This window comes from Staurois parvus, unplaced genomic scaffold (genome assembly GCF_062004578.1).
Source record: "Staurois parvus isolate SC_StPar_1 unplaced genomic scaffold, SC_StPar_1.0 ptg000218l, whole genome shotgun sequence".
In the NCBI taxonomy this organism is placed as follows: domain Eukaryota; kingdom Metazoa; phylum Chordata; class Amphibia; order Anura; family Ranidae; genus Staurois; species Staurois parvus.
The window spans coordinates 566043-583781 of NW_028318014.1; the positions used below are offsets into that span (position 1 = coordinate 566043).

General features: G+C 43.6%; 1 long non-coding RNA gene across 1 annotated transcript in view; it reads left to right on the top strand.

The window, feature by feature from the left end:
* The window catches only part of LOC149460859 (uncharacterized), a 147386-nt gene extending 130761 nt beyond the window's left edge, over positions 1–16625 (top strand). Inside the window, exon 2 of the long non-coding RNA XR_016313018.1 lies at positions 16500–16625. This is a non-coding gene — a long non-coding RNA (uncharacterized LOC149460859). The remainder of the gene's footprint in view (positions 1–16499) is intronic.
* Positions 16626–17739: the final 1114 nt, after the last annotated feature.

Genomic DNA, 17739 nt, shown 5'->3' on the forward strand with positions numbered 1-17739 from the left:
AGCTCTTCCTCACTGTACAGTGGGGCTGAGCCCACAGCATGCGATACTTCGCTTGGTGAGGGAACACCAAAGGACAGGGGCAGGTAGAGGACACGTGATTTCAGTGGGCTTGGTCCCGGGCCATGCCAACTAACGGTTGTGTCTGACGTACCCACCGACCGTTGGCTGTAGGTGTCAGAGGTGACCTGGGAAGAGGAAGACGACCGAGCCAACCAATCGATGACGGCAGGGTTGTCGGTGGAGACACGACCGCTGTATGACACCGGGAGCACTGGCCTCTGGCTGCGAATAGTGCTGCCTCGACCCCTTCCTCTGCTGCCACGTCTGCTCGCTCCTAAAACATTGCCTCCTCTGCCACTCCTCTGCATGTTGTCTGACATACTCTTTAATTCAACGATTATGTGTCCCTGAGTAACAATTCTGTGTCCCTGAGTAACAATTCTGTGTCTGTGCGAGTAACAATTCTGTGGCCCTAAGTAACAGTTCTGTGGCCCTCAGTAACAATTCTGTGTCTGTGCGAGTAACAATTCTGTGGCCCTAAGTAACAGTTCTGTGGCCCTCAGTAACAATTCTGTGTCCCTGATTAACGTTTCTGTGGCCCCAAGTAACAGTTCTGTGGCCCTCAGTAACAATTCTGTGTCTGTGCGAGTAACAATTCTGTGTCTGTGCGAGTAACAATTCTGTGGCCCTAAGTAACAGTTCTGTGGCCCTCAGTAACAGTTCTGTGTCCCTGAGTAACAATTCTGTGTCTGTGCGAGTAAGAATTCTGTGTCTGTGCGAGTAACAATTTTGTGGCCCTAAGTAACAGTTCTGTGGCCCTCAGTAACAGTTCTGTGTCCCTGAGTAACAATTCTGTGTCTGTGCGAGTAACAATTCTGTGTCTGTGCGAGTAACAATTCTGTGGCCCTAAGTAACAGTTCTGTGGCCCTCAGTAACAGTTCTGTGTCCCTGAGTAACAATTCTGTGTCTGTGCGAGTAACAATTCTGTGTCTGTGCGAGTAACAATTCTGTGGCCCTAAGTAACAGTTCTGTGGCCCTCAGTAACAGTTCTGTGTCCCTGAGTAACAATTCTGTGTCTGTGCGAGTAACAATTCTGTGGCCCTAAGTAACAGTTCTGTGGCCCTCAGTAACAATTCTGTGTCCCTGATTAACGTTTCTGTGGCCCCAAGTAACAGTTCTGTGGCCCTCAGTAACAATTCTGTGTCTGTGCGAGTAACAATTCTGTGTCTGTGCGAGTAACAATTCTGTGGCCCTAACAGTTCTGTGGCCCTCAGTAACAATTCTGTGTCCCTGATTAACGTTTCTGTGGCCCCAAGTAACAGTTCTGTGGCCCTCAGTAACAATTCTGTGTCTGTGCGAGTAACAATTCTGTGTCTGTGCGAGTAACAATTCTGTGGCCCTAAGTAACAGTTCTGTGGCCCTCAGTAACAGTTCTGTGTCCCTGAGTAACAATTCTGTGTCTGTGCGAGTAACAATTCTGTGTCTGTGCGAGTAACAATTCTGTGGCCCTAAGTAACGGTTCTGTGGCCCTCAGTAACAATTCTGTGTCCCTGATTAACGTTTCTGTGGCCCCAAGTAACAGTTCTGTGGCCCTCAGTAACAATTCTGTGTCTGTGCGAGTAACAATTCTGTGTCTGTGCGAGTAACAATTCTGTGGCCCTAACAGTTCTGTGGCCCTCAGTAACAATTCTGTGTCCCTGATTAACGTTTCTGTGGCCCCAAGTAACAGTTCTGTGGCCCTCAGTAACAATTCTGTGTCTGTGCGAGTAACAATTCTGTGTCTGTGCGAGTAACAATTCTGTGGCCCTAAGTAACAGTTCTGTGGCCCTCAGTAACAATTCTGTGTCCCTGATTAACGTTTCTGTGGCCCCAAGTAACAGTTCTGTGGCCCTCAGTAACAATTCTGTGTCTGTGCGAGTAACAATTCTGTGTCTGTGCGAGTAACAATTCTGTGGCCCTAAGTAACAGTTCTGTGGCCCTCAGTAACAGTTCTGTGTCCCTGAGTAACAATTCTGTGTCTGTGCGAGTAACAATTCTGTGTCTGTGCGAGTAACAATTCTGTGGCCCTAAGTAACAGTTCTGTGGCCCTCAGTAACAATTCTGTGTCCCTGATTAACGTTTCTGTGGCCCCAAGTAACAGTTCTGTGGCCCTCAGTAACAATTCTGTGTCTGTGCGAGTAACAATTCTGTGTCTGTGCGAGTAACATTTCTGTGGCCCTAAGTAACAGTTCTGTGGCCCTCAGTAACAGTTCTGTGTCCCTGAGTAACAATTCTGTGTCTGTGCGAGTAACAATTCTGTGTCTGTGCGAGTAACAATTCTGTGGCCCTAAGTAACAGTTCTGTGGCCCTCAGTAACAGTTCTGTGTCCCTGAGTAACAATTCTGTGTCTGTGCGAGTAACAATTCTGTGTCTGTGCGAGTAACAATTCTGTGGCCCTAAGTAACAGTTCTGTGGCCCTCAGTAACAGTTCTGTGTCCCTGAGTAACAATTCTGTGTCTGTGCGAGTAACAATTCTGTGGCCCTAAGTAACAGTTCTGTGGCCCTGAGTAACAATTCTGTGTCTGTGCGAGTAACAATTCTGTGTCTGTGCGAGTAACAATTCTGTGTCTGTGCGAGTAACAATTCTGTGTCTGTGCGAGTAACAATTCTGTGGCCCTAAGTAACGGTTCTGTGGCCCTCAGTAACAGTTCTGTGTCCCTGTGTAACAATTCTGTGTCTGTGCGAGTAACAATTCTGTGGCCCTAAGTAACAGTTCTGTGGCCCTCAGTAACAATTCTGTGTCTGTGCGAGTAACAATTCTGTGTCTGTGCGAGTAACAATTCTGTGGCCCTAAGTAACAGTTCTGTGGCCCTCAGTAACAATTCTGTGTCCCTGATTAACGTTTCTGTGGCCCCAAGTAACAGTTCTGTGGCCCTCAGTAACAATTCTGTGTCTGTGCGAGTAACAATTCTGTGTGTGTGCGAGTAACAATTCTGTGGCCCTAACTAACAGTTCTGTGGCCCTCAGTAACAATTCTGTGTCTGTGCGAGTAACAATTCTGTGTCTGTGCGAGTAACAATTCTGTGTCTGTGCGAGTAACAATTCTGTGGCCCTAAGTAACGGTTCTGTGGCCCTCAGTAACAGTTCTGTGTCCCTGTGTAACAATTCTGTGTCTTTGCGAGTAACAATTCTGTGGCCCTAAGTAACAGTTCTGTGGCCCTCAGTAACAATTCTGTGTCTGTGCGAGTAACAATTCTGTGTCTGTGCGAGTAACAATTCTGTGGCCCTAAGTAACAGTTCTGTGGCCCTCAGTAACAATTCTGTGTCTGTCCCTGAGTAACAATTCTGTGGCCCTAACTAAAGTTTCTGTGGCCCTAAGTAACAATTCTCTGGCACTCAGTAACAATTCTGTCTGTCCCTGAGTAACAATTATGTGGCCCTAATAACGTTTCTGTGGCCCTAAGTAACAATTATCTGGCACTCAGTAACAATTCTGTCTGTCCCTGAGTAACAATTCTGTGGCCCTAATAACGTTTCTGTGGCCCTAAGTAACAATTCTCTGGCACTCAGTAACAATTCTGTCTGTCCCTGAGTAACAATTCTGTGGCCCTAATAACGTTTCTGTGGCCCTAAGTAACAATTCTCTGGCACTCAGTAACAATTCTGTCTGTCCCTGAGTATGAATTCTGTGTCCCTAACTAGCGTTTCTTTGTCCCTAAGTAACGATTCTGTGGCCCTAATTAACAAATCTGTGTCCCTGAGTAATAGTTCTCTGTCCCTAAGTATTGTTTCTCTGTCCCCAAGTATCGTTTCTGTGGCCCTAACTCTGTCCCTGTCCCTAATACAGAGCGGTCTGCCTCTGTTCAATGACTGCAGGCAAATGAAGAATTCCAAAATGGCCGCTATTTATAGCTCGACCATTACACAGTGCTAGCTGGCTGGCTGCTGATTGGCTGATGCGATCACATGTCGTTGAGGAATGCATTATGGGTCAGCGCGCCTTGTCTGCGTGCCTTCCCAGACATCCCCGCTCCGTCGCCGCACATGTCAGCCGCCATTTTCGGAAAAATTTCGATTCGCGCGTCCGAATTAGGCTATTTTTCGGATTCGGCGCGAATCAAAATTTTTCCGATATTCGACTCGAATTCCACTTCGGCTACTTCGATTCGCTCATCTCTAGTTATCATAATAACTTCCAATTAGTCACCAGTCACAGCACTGCGATTTATCATTTCTGAAGACTTATTGCTACTCGTGAAGATTTTCAATGATTTCTTGCATTTTGCAGTGCGATTTTCATTATATTCTATGTAGGTTAAATCGCAATAAAACTACAGAAAAAGTAATGCAAGAACTACTTTAGAAATCGCGCTGCAGCAAATCGCACATGGTAAGCCACTGACATTCATTAGATGCGATTGCAGGTGTAATTTCAATTCGCAAATCGCACCTGAAATCGTAGCACTGTGACCAGGCACTTAAGGGGGATCCAAACATCCAGCTTCATTATGAATTCTATGTCTGTCTCTATGTGGAGAGTGTGTATTCCATATAGGAGTTGGATGTGGTGTAGATGGAGGACAAGGAAGATTATCAGGATCCAAAAGACCCAATTTTACGAGAATTTCTTGACCTTCCGATATAGAGGTTGCAATGGAGGTGGTACCATTGTGTGGAATTATCAACTTGAAGGGGAATGCCCAGCGATATTGAATCCTAGCATAGGACAATGTCCCTGGGTGGCTTAACTGGAGGAGGTTTGGCTCTTAACCTCCCTGGTGGTATTCCCGAGTGTAGCTCGGGTTTAACTTTCAGCACCAGAAGCGGTAACCCCGAGCTACACTTAGGATTACACTGCAGCATTGCTCTGGGATCCCTCTAGCACTTACCTTGTCCTGCGGTCCCGTGATGTCCCCCCTGCAGCATTCCCGGCCATCTTCTCTGGCCAATGCTGGCATCCGTCTTCTGGGTTCTGTTCCCTGTGAGCGTTGGGACGTACGGGGGATGGAACCGGCGGGAATTTCAAAAATGGAAAAATTTGGCATTCACTCAATACACTAAAATCACATAGTAAAACATTACTGTATCAAAGCATTTCACATACATTTTGTCCCTAGTGCTTTGTCCTGTGCCCTGCCTGTATTTTTACTGTTCTTTCTGCCTGGAAACTGAGAAACGTCCATGGCGAACAAAAAGCGTCCCTTTAGGTCAAAAGTGGTTTTAGACCAGCTAGAGAACAGCGATAGTAAATTAGAACTACTTGCAGAATTGAGTGATAATGATTCGTGGGGAAATTCGTCATCAGACACTGAAAAAAATTTGCGCTCCCGATCCTGTAATTTCCCCTTCAGGAACAGAAATCTCCCTTCCGGATCTACCAATCTGTCTTCCAAATTAAACCTGATATTTTTCGCAAAACCTATTGCCACTCCTTTGGCTCGTTTGATTGGGGAAACTGCATAGTACCACATTGGATAATATCTGGAATTTAGTTTCACATTTGCTTCTCGCTCCAAATGTTTTTCCTGTAAAAAAAACGCTGAAGAAAATATGTGCTGAATTTCTTTGAAAATCCTAAATTTCTTCCCAAAGCTATTTAATCCTTTAACATTATAAGTCACAAAATTAAGGTCTTCCATTCTACCTTTCTTCTCCTCTCTTCTCCATCTTCCCCTTCTCCTCTTTCCTCCATATCTTCCCCTTCGTTTCCTAGGTTTTCTCCAGACAGATACATTTCTTACTATTTCGCAGAGTCTTAAACTACTTAACCCTCCCCCATACCCTCCTCCCATCCACCCACCCTCCCCCCAGCCCCCCTCCCTTTTTAGGCAAATAATTCGCCTATGAATCATTTGTGGTCTAAGTCCCACCCTTGATTCCACTTTAGGGTGAAGCTCTGAGCATGCCCACCTCAACCCAATTACACTCCCCCAGCATCTCGCCAGCTTAAACAAAAGAAAGGAATATTCAAAAGAAGAAAAAAAAAATTCTTTGGTAAAGAGAAGAAAAACAGACAACATCTTCCAAGGAAAAAGAGGAGAAGAGGAGGACAGAAGGGGGAGATAAAGAGGAGGAGAGAGAAAAAAAAGGGGGGAACCCCCCTCAACACCCTCCTCTCCCCCTCCCCCCCTCCTCACCCCCTCCCCTCATCCCCCTCAGGTTTCAAGTTCCCTCCTGGACCCCTGCCACCTTTCACTTTCTATATTACCACTTTCTTCCTCCTCCACACCCCATCCGGGGATAACTATATATTGCAACTCCAGTCTCTCACAGAAGTCTCTCAATTCAGGAAACCTTAATCTGGCAGAACACCCATTTCTCCAACCAATTAAACATGCTGGGAACCCCCAGCTGTATCTAACGTTCTGCTTCCTCATTTGTTCTACTAATGGTTTCAAAGTTCTTTTTCTTAACAATGTCTCAGAAGCAAGATCCGCAAAAAACTGTATGTTTATTTCACCTTATTTTATAGCTGCTCTTTCTTTCATCCTCTTCCAGATCTCTTCTTTATCACAGTAGTGATGGAATTGAACAGTGACATCTTTCGGATTACCTTTTCTGCCTTCTTGATGGAGTCTCTTAATTCTGTACACCCCATCTATTTTATACGGTTCCACTGCAGCTCTATCCATTATTCTGTCTAACATTTTCTCTATTGTTTCCCTCAAATCTTCTCCTTGAGAGATCTCTGGAAAACCTTGTATCCTTAAGTTGCTTTTTCTAAGCCTATTTTCCTGATCTTCAAATTTTTTTAGCAGATTTCTATGTTCTTTTTTCATTTCCACCATTTGTTTTCCTAAGGACTGGATCACTTTGGCATGTTTGTTTATTTTTTCTTCCGTCTCCTCTACTCTAGATAGCACCTGCCCCAGATCTTTATGTAACTTCGCCAGTTCCTGTTTTATAGATTTTTCCAAACCTTTAAACATTCCTGCTATTTCCAATTTAGTTGGCAGATGTGTGTCCTGCTGTTCTTAGTTCTCCTGTGGACCTATTTTCTCAATGTCTGTTTCTTCTAAATTTTGGCTAATATTAGGTAGTCCCAAGAATAATCTGGAGCTTTCTCCAGTACTGTTTTCCAACAAAAACTTTTCATTTATTGCATTTTGCCTCTCAGGAATCTGTTTTTCCTGCCTGGGAATATATTTTTTAATTGAACTGGATTGCAGGGCCTTTGACCCACCTCCTTTTGTTGCCTTGTTTTTCATTTTTAATTTATATCTGATATGTTAGGTATTCAGATATCCACTCCTCCAACAAAATATTTTTTCTTCTCTTCCTTCTTCTCCTCTCCTTCACCTCCTCTCCTCTTCTCTCCTATGTCCTCCTCTCCTCCGTCCCCCTCTTTCTCCCCTCAGGAACTCAAGTTCTTTTCAAATCATCTCTCTTTTATTTAGCCTTCATCTGTTTGTGTCCAAGACCCTCAGTAGTCACCAAAATGACCCCTTAAGTGCAACCCCCACAATCTTGTCCATCAACATTTTACTTCCATCACAAATTAACTTTTTAAAATATATCACATTTTATAATCTTCTGCCACTCTCACTCACCCTTATAGCTCTTCTTCCTTCAAAGGGGGGGGGGGGGGGGGGTGGCGTCCAACTGTTCCACTGCAAGGGGGGTTGAAGGAAGATAGAAACCTTCAAATCAGTTCAAAATTAGTGTGTGATAGCGACGGAAGCAGTCCTTGAGGCAGAGACCAGGTTGGCCAGGACAGGAGTGACAAAAAAAAGTGGATGCCACGCCTAATTCCATGTCTACTACAGACACAAAATCTGTTTTTTGAATGTCCTTTGGGCTGGGGTTTGAGGAATGGCATCTGGAAAATTCCTCTCATGCAGCCGGCTAACTGCATCTGGGTTGGGGGTTTGGACCATAGCACCTTCTGGATACAAAAGGGATGTGATGATCTCTTCCTGGAATTTTAGGAAGGATCCACTATGTACAGTTGCTTTGTAAAGCGTTATATGGAGCCAATTGAAATAAACAGACACTTTTTTGTACCAGCATCTGGCCTTTTGGGAAACTAAGTACAGCTTCATCATCTGGTCGTCAAAGTCCATCCCTCCCATGTTAAGGTTACAGTCGTGGATACAGAGGGGCTTCTCAACAACACCAGCTACCATGGATGGTCGTGTTAGCGTAAATGGAAGACAGGACGAAAACATCCCATTTGTCTTTCTACTTCACTGTGAGCAATTCATAATTTCTCAAGCAGACTTTTTCCCCCTTTCTAAGACCGATATTTACAAGCCGTTAGGGGAAGCCCCAGCGATTAGGTCACACGGTGCTTCATGTGCTAATTCCAAGATTGCACATAAGTCTAAATAGTGGCACGCTTGAATAAAAATTTCCAAGTATAAGTGGTACCCCATATGGAAAAAAGGATGACACCAAGTCCCAAACTATCTTGCCACTGTTCCTCATGTACAGTAGTCTGGGCATCCGAGGGCTCCACGTGACATTTCCCTCGTAAATCCAAAACTTATATGTATAGCCTGTTGCCCTCTCACAGGTCTTATATATTTTGATCCCATATCTGGTACACTTGCTGGGGAGAAATTGTTTGAATGCAAGGCGGACAGAAAAATGAATGAGGGACTCATCAACACAGATGTTTTCCTGGGGAGTATACACATCTGCAAATTTTTGGTTAAGGTAATTTACGAGGGGTTGAATTTTGTAGAGCCAGTCAAATTCAGGGTCACCCCGAGGACGGCAGAGTGAAATGTTATTGAAATGCATAAATCACATTATATTCTCATATCTATGCCTGGCCATGGCAGCAGAGAACACAGGGATATGATGAATTGGGTCTGTGGACCAATACAACCGCAATTCATTTTTTTTAGTAATGCCCATGTTGAAGGTTAGGCCCAAAAAAAGTTACACTCGGAAACCGTAATACAGTCATGGCCGAAATTGTTGGCACCCTTGATATTTTTCCTGAAAATCAAGTATTTCACACAAAAAAGGTATTGCATTAACACATGTTTTGCTATACACATGTTTATTCCCTTTGTATGTATTGGAACAAATATAAAACAGAGGCAGAAAAGCAAATATGACATAATGTCACACAAAACCCCAAAAATGGGCTGGACAAAAGTATTGGCACCCTTAACTTAATATTTGGTTGCACACCCTTTGGAAAACATAACTGAAATCAGTCGCTTCCTATAACCATCAATAAGCTTCTGACACCTCTCACCCGGAATTTTGGACCACTCTTCCTTTGCAAACAGCTCCAGGTCTCTCTTATTGGAAGGACACCTTTTCCCAACAGCAATTTTAAGATCTCTCCACAGGTGTTCAATGGGATTTAGATCTGGGCTCATTGCTGGCCACTTCAGAACTCTCCAGCGCTTCTTTGCCATCCATTTCTGAGTGCTTTTTGACGTATGTTTGGGGTCATTGTCCTGCTGGAAGACCCAGGATCTTGGACGCAAACCCAGCTTTCTGACACTGGGCCCTACAGTGCGACCCAAAATCCTTTGGTAATCCTCAGATTTCATGATGCCTTGCACACAGTCAAGGCACCCAGTGCCAGAGGCAGCAAAACAACCCCAAAACATCATTGAACCTCCACCATATTTTACCGTAGGTACTGTGTTTTGTTCTTTGTAGGCCTCATTCCGTTTTCGGTAAACAGTAGAATGATGTGCTTTACCGAAAAGCTCTATCTTGGTCTCATCTGTCCACAAGACGTTTTCCCAGAAGGCTTTTGGCTTACTCAAGTACATTTTGGCAAACTGTAGTCTTGCTTTTTTATGTCTCTGTGTCAGCAGTGGGGTCCTCCTGGGTCTCCTGCCATAGCGTTTCATTTCATTTAAATGTCGACGGATAGTTCGCGCTGACACTGATGCTCCCTGAGCCTGCAGGACAGCTTGAATGTCTTTGGAACATGTTTGGGGCTGCTTATCCACCATCCGGACTATTCTGCGTTGCAATCTTTCATCAATTTTCCTCATCCGTCCACGACCAGGGAGATTAGCTACAGTGCCATGGGTTGCAAACTTCTTGATAATGTTGCGCACTGTGGACAAAGGCAAATCTAGTTCTCTGGAGATGGACTTGTAACCTTGAGATTGTTGATATTTTGCCACAATTTTGGTTCTCAGGTCCTCAGACAGTTCTCGTCTCCTCTTTCTGTTGTCCATGCTTAGTGTGGCACAGACAGACACACAATGCAAAGGTTAAGTGAACGTCTCTCCTTTTTATCTGCTTTCAGGTGTGATTTCTATATTGCCCACACCTGTTACTTGCCCCAGGTGAGTTTACAGGAGCATCACATGCTTGTAACATTCTTATTTATCCGCAGTTGTGAAAGGGTGCCAATACTTTTGTCCAGCCCATTTTTGGAGGTTTGTGTGACATTATGTCGAATTTGCTTTCTTTCCTCCCTTTTTTTGTTTTGTCCCAATACACACAAAGGGAATAAACATGTGTATAGCAAAACATGTGTTAATGCAATACGTTTCGTGAGAAATACATGATTTCCTGGAGAAATATCAAGGGTGCCAACAATTTCGGCCATGACTGTAGGTTTCCATCCAAATGGTCTGCATGGTTTGAATTTGGGTTGGCGGTGATAAACTGTTATGCATATAAATTGCTTTGATCCACAATCGTGAAAAACAACTCCAAAAAATCAAGGGGAGTAGTTAGATTTTCTGTTTCCACCCGAATTCTGGGTTGAGCAGTGAATGGGGGAAGTACAGGTGCTGCAGAATTTGTGGGCTGCCAATCAGGATTTGCAAGCACATCTGGAAGGACACTACGGGCTCTATGGCCTTGTGTGTGCGAACACTTGGTGGCTGCAGGACACTACTTGTGCTAGCCACCGCACCAGCTTGCACTGCACTTATGGGACTCGCAACGTCATCAAGTGATACTGCAATGCTGGTATGTATAAGACCAGGGTCTACTAGGCCACTGGTGCTCGCCAGTTTGTAACATCTCAGCAACCTGGGAACAGGGTCGGGTATGCCTGACCTTAGCAGGGGCCTCTTCTCCATCATCTGAGCTATCTGTCAGGGTGCCGCTGCTGTCTACAGGTTCGTATTCTGAGGCAGATTCTGTCAGTGAGTCTTCCCCTTTGCTCTCATCTGACATGGTCAGAATCCTGTAGGCCTCTTCACTAGAGTACCTTTCATTGGACATTTTGGCCACCAAATTTATAGGTACCTAGTGCGACTCATGGGAAAAGGAGCCCCTGGCTGTCAGGGACTGCTTGAACCACTACAAAAAAAATTTACCTGCAAGTGCTAGCAGAGATCAGGCCTGATTCTGCAAACACTGCGGTTTTATGTGCAATATATCAAGTGACTATGATCTACTGACACTGCACTTGCTGGGGGAGAAGTAAGCTTAGGGGCTAAATGCAGGTGCTGGTAGGCACAGGGGCTGATTTCGCTAACGCTGCATTTTTGGGAACACTATACTAATATGAATGCTAGTATAGTGCTGATCTGATCAAAGATATTGATCCATTCAGACACTATATACTAGCAATGGAGGTTTATTGTGTATGAGCATGTTCCTGGCAATCAAAGGGTTAAATGTGATAACTGATATAGTGATGGGCAATCTGACGCTATCTGCTGTTACATTTAAGAGAAAAGTGAGTGATCTTGTACGGCGCTGAGTGAACTATTGGCGCTTTATAAATACTGTATAATAATAATAATTTTCACCTACTACACTATGGAGGATCTTTTTTCTCTCACCCTGGGGGGTGTGAGATATATTTAACAGAAAATCTTCCTGTGAGGCCTGGTTTAAGTTGGAGAGGAACTACAGGTCCCAGAACCACCTGCCACAGTTGGAGTAGGATCCAGGTAGATCCTGAAAGTGAAGTGGCCCGTTGGGTCGCCGAAGGGAGGAGGCAATCTAGCCATTGAGGATTTGAATGTGCTGACACATTCACAGTTACCTTCACCACACTATGCTGCATGTTTTTTTTTGAAGCACAAGTTTATGGACATTTAAATTTATGTAGAGTTTAGTGTGTTTGATCACATTTTCCTTTTATCACGTTATTCCCCTGTTATAGGGGTCCTTATATTGGTTTTTGGTGTCACATGATTTACTTTATTATTCACTGAATATAGAGCACTAAGGTCACTTTAGGTCACGTGTTATATGTATATTTATATTTTTGTGGCACGTTTATATATATATTTATATTGGATGTGCATTATTTGGGGGGTTTTAGGTTAACAGAGCGCTGCACTATAGTGGTTTGTGTTGTTATCACTGTTAAGTTATCAGATTGAGTGACAGCTGCTGATCTATAGGTCACTTCCTTTAGCGCAGGAGGATTCTTTTATTATTTTGTACACTGTACTAAAGACACTGGTGACAGAACAGTGAAGGGGTTAACTGGGGGATGATCAAGGGGTTAAATGTGACCTAAAAAGTGTTCTAACTGTGTAAGTGTGCTGTTTTACTCATGTGTGTCTGCTTTCTTCTCTCTCTGGGACGGAATGCGGCCAGAGAGAGAAGATTTAATAATTTCCTGTACCTGTGTAAATGTAAACACAGGTACAGAAAGATCTCCGGTAGGGCAGGGATCGATCATCTGATTCAGGCTGAACATCACTTGCCTATATCGCATTATTGATCCCTTGGTCACTGAATCACGGCATTCTTGGGCCGGCGGGCCCGCGATCACCACAAAAGTGTGAATCACGTATATATACGTGATTTTGCGCACCCATGCCACCCTGTAGCAGTATTTCTGCTATAGGACGGTGCAGAAGCGATTAAAGGAACAGACATTGGAGCTTGATTTGGCTGCTCAGCATACACTTGTACTAAGCACCCAAGTGCTTCCATGTGTGAGAGTAACCTGAATGAATAAAGTTCTTTTTTTCTTCTTCTCATTAGAGCCGGTTCCTCATTTACTCAGTCAGCAGATTCGCTTCTGCTGAGTGTTAAGAGAGCCAGACACTCCCGTTTCCTCACGAGCACCCAAACGGTGCTCATTACACTGCAAGGTCTCTCCCCTCCGTACTAGTCTCTGTGTGCTGGAGACAGGCAGGGAGGTGAGTAGGAGATAAACAGCTCAATGTTAAAAATATTAAAAGTCACCATAAAGCCCCTTTCATTTTTACAAGCCCCAGACATTCCTAAAAGCACCTCTGTCTAACAAAAAAACATCAACCCTTCTTGGTATCAATAAAGACCTTATTTAAATACAGTTTTGGTTAAAATTATTTTTTTTTCTATCAGGACAAGCATATTGTCATGAGGGATGAGTAGTTTGAGACCCGGATTTAGGCCCTTGGACAATTCGTTTTTTAGAACATTTCCACACCCTTGTAAGAGTCATATTCTTATTGGATGCTATAGAATACTGATAGAAAAAGCCCACAAAGCATGTTATGACAAACAGAATTATGCTGGTGCATTTCATTAACATTCTATCTAAGACAGTTAATGGGTTTTTAGTTGTTATTGCAAGTAAATGGGCTTCAATGGTACAGTTTGGAAACCTATGAACTTTGTTCAGTTTTTAAACATAATTTCAGCATAATTATTCACTAACAATGTGAAAAGATTATGGATTATAATCATAATTCTTATCTGTATTCTGATACAAAAGGTTTGATAAGATATCTATAGATTCACTTGCGTAAGAGAATTTGAGACATCAGAATTTTAATTTCTCTGTAATGTTTTGTAGGTAGACAATCTGATATCAAAGCAGATATGGTCAGCCACTCTGGAGTTGGAGTTGCACCGATTTGAACAGTTCCATTGCTGACAATATGGTGTGACTTTTCATGTAATTTGAAGCAATCAAATCGCATAACAAGTTGCACCAGTGTAAACCAGGGCTAATAGAATGATAATCTTATTGCTACAATTTTCGTGTTTAGTAGCACTCTCAAATTCAATTAGAGAGTAACATACAATAAACACTAACGATCATTTGTCCAAATTTTCTCATCATGTGTACTAGGCATTAGAGACATTATAAAACATTTGTCTTCCTTGATGCCTCATGGCTGGGTCTGCACAAGGGAAGAAGTTTGATATGAACTTGCATGTGACAGGCTATTGTCTAATGTCGGCTGGCACTTTTGTTTCTATGATAGGTGCTCCTTTGGAGTCTGCATGCTCAGTGGGGAATCTGTCCGCTGATCCCCGCTGAGCAGGAGGATGGCTGGTCTGTGTCCGCTCTGCTTAAGCAGAGCGGACACAGACACAGCCTGTGCTCCTCCATGGGCGGTCGGATATAAACAGACCACCTGTCCGTTTACACACGACTGCCATCCGATCTGTTCCACTAGACGGATGGGAAGCAGATCCCCAGCCGTCTCTTTTTAGTGGATAGGATTGAATCAAATGTAGGCAGGTATAAACGGAGACATGTCCGTTTACACCTGCCATTTTATAGAGCAGATTGGAGAGTCCGATTGCATTCGCCTGAAAAACTAGTAGGCCTAATAGGTCTGCTAGTGTGAAAGGGGCCTAACCATTTATGATCTATTTACTTTGCTATATTTATAATTTTAAGAAGTACCACAATTTGTGCATCCATGTTTACTATAGTTCTGATTATTGAGCAGTTATACTTTCAAATAATGCTTCCTCTGGGCCCCATTGACTGAGGTTCAATGGCTACATTCTTTGTAATTACACAGCAACAATATGCTTTGTAAAATAAATATGAAATATAATTGAGACTTGCATGTCTTTATTATATACTTGCATGCTTGCATGGAAGTGAAAAATGTATGAAAAACTTTAACAAAGCATATACTATATTCCAAATCATTGGATTCAGGTGTTTCAATCACCTCCATGGCCACAGGTGTATAAAATCAAGCACCTAGGCATGCAGACTGCTTCTACAAACATCTGTGAAAGGATGGGTTACTCTCAGGAGCTCAGTAAATTCAAGCGTGGTACTGTGATAGGTTACCATCTGTGCTATAAGTCCATCCATGAAATTTTCTTGCTACTAAATATTCCACAGTCAACTGTTAGTGGTATTATAACACAGTGGAAACATCTGGGAACAACAGCAACTCAGCCATGAAGTGGTAGGCCACGTAAAATGACAGAGCGTGGTCAGCACTTGCTGAAGCGCAAGTGCGCAGAAGTCGCCAACTGTCTGCAGAGTCAATAGTTAAAGACCCCCGAACTTCATGTGGCCTTAAGATTAGCACAACAGCAGTGTGTAGAGAGCTTCATGGAAAGGGTTTCCATGGGTAAGCAGCTGTATCCAAGCCTTACACTGCAAAGTGTCAGATACAGTGATGTAAAGCACGCTGCCACTGGACTCTAGAACAGTGGAGATGTGTTCTCTGGAGTGACTGGCAATCTGATAGACATGTCTGGGTTTGGCGGTTGCCTGCAGAATGTTACTTGCCTGACTGCATTGTGTCAAGTGTAAAGTTTAGTGGAGGGGAGATTATGTTGTGGGGTTGAACAATTTCATACTCCCAACTTTGTGGGAACAGTTTGTGGATGGCCCCTTCTGTTCCAACATGACTGCGCACCAGTGCAGAAAGCAAGGTCTATAAAGATATGGATGAGTGAGTTTGGGATAGAGGAACTTGACTGGACTGCTCAGAGTCCTGACCTCAACCCGACAGAACACCTTTGGGATGAATTAGCAGCGACTGCAAGCCAGGCCTTCTCGTTCAACATCAGTGCCCGACCTCACAAATGTGCTACTGGAAGGATGGTCAAACATTCCCATTGTCAGGAATCACGGAATGACCAGAAAGGTGTGGACTGACACAAGGAAACGCAGGTCTCAGGTACAATATAATACAGTTTATTATTAGCCACCCAGATATATATATCTATATAAATGCACAGTGAGCAAACCAACCTTCCACTAATCTTTAGGAGGTGCAGGAACACAGGCGTAGTCAGGGCTCGAGAGGTGGAATGGTCAGGCCGGCCGTAGGGTTCTGTAACGACTGCCTGGTGGTACCTCTAGCGGTCCTCAGGGCAGGATTCCCCAGGGTGCGGAGTCTAAGCCCCAGTCTGCCTTTTCACCAGAGCCCCTGATGGTGGGGATGGACTTGGCGCAGGACTGAGACCAGGTCGCGGCCCCTGAGTACACCTGCTAGTGGTAGAGGGATCCGCCAGAGGTATGTGCAGGTACTGTGCAGGTATGGCTGGATCCGTGCAGGATGGATGGATGGCAGAGTAGTTAGCGTGGTCAGACAAGCCGGGTCGGTAACAGTGGAGGCAGATCAGTACAGAGCAGCAGGCAAAGAGTAAACGGGTCACAAGCCAAGGTACAGCAACAGGAGGTCAAACAGCATAGGAGTAGGCAGAAGAATAGTCAGGGATGAGCCAGTAGTCAGAACAGGAGACGGTCAACAGAGATCAGGATCAAGCCGGGTCAGCAACGAAGCAGGAACACAGGATTTTTTTTAATTCTTTTATTATAAAATTTCAAACAACAATTTCACAAAATCAACAATAGTTTTTTTTTTTTTTTTTTTTTTTTTTCTCCTTACTTTTCTTTTCTTTTTTTTTTTTTACAGATTCCATCATCATCAACCAAAAAGAAAACAGAATACCTCAAAGTCAAAAAAACTGCAATATTTACAAAATCATACTAAAAATAAACAATAAACAAAACAATAAAGTAAATAAAGCATTAACATTTACATCATGTGTCATGCGTTTTTTTTTTTTTCTTCAAATATATACAAAAAAAAAAAGGTACAAAAGGAACAAAAAAGGCATTTCCAGCATACATCAAACAAGCTTGCAATTTTCTCCATTGCATTCAGAAAAATGAAACTGTGCTTTTCCACTTGTAAGCGGTTTCTTTAGATGACAGAACTTCGTGAAATTGCAGACAAGGAGCAAAAAAAAAAAAAAAAACATAACTATCCCTACAACTATACAAGAAAACACCTATTCTCGCCCTCATCATCCACCCCACCCATTCCGGTAGCTCAGAATGCCGCCTTAAACAAAGAAAAAACAAAGATGTTAGAAGCACAATAATAACACAGCATCATGTCATGAACAGTAATCCTCTTATATCTGTACCTCCCTGGGACCCCAGAAGGAAGACAGAAGAAAAAAACGATCGCCTCCCCTTCAGACTCCAGAAGTGTTGGTAAGACTTGGAACCAGATCATCGCAGCACTGCGAACCTCCAGAGGACGCAAGAAAGGCCATCAATAGACCTACTCTGCAATCCCCCTAAGCAGCAGTCCAATTCTTCCAACACCCAAATTTCCAAATCCTTTCGGCTTCTTCAGCCCCCAGTTTAAGCCGATCATAGTGACCGTAAGCATACAAACGACCACGGACCATGGCCGCACACTCATCAACACTCAACCATTCTGTCTTAAAAAAACCCAAATTCCTGACATCCCACAAACTCTCTTTCACATAACCCATCAACATCCATAGCACTCTCCCCTCTATCACCCCCACATTCCACAACCCATACAACATCATCTCATACGTCAACTTTCTAACTCCAGCCAAACCTTCTATCATCCTCTCCAACTTCTTCCATACCTCTCTAGCAAACCCACACTCCCAGAAAACATGGCACACGCTCTCACACCCCACACAACCCTCTCTCGGACAACGTTCGGTATCAGACATTCCTCTTCTCCTCTGAAACATTCTCACAGGCAAACATCCATGCACCCCCATCCATCCAATATCCTTCTGTCTATTATCCATCCCTTCCATACAAATGTTCTTCCACATTCGCTTACATTCACTAACAGTCAACCCACCAATCCATTCCATCTG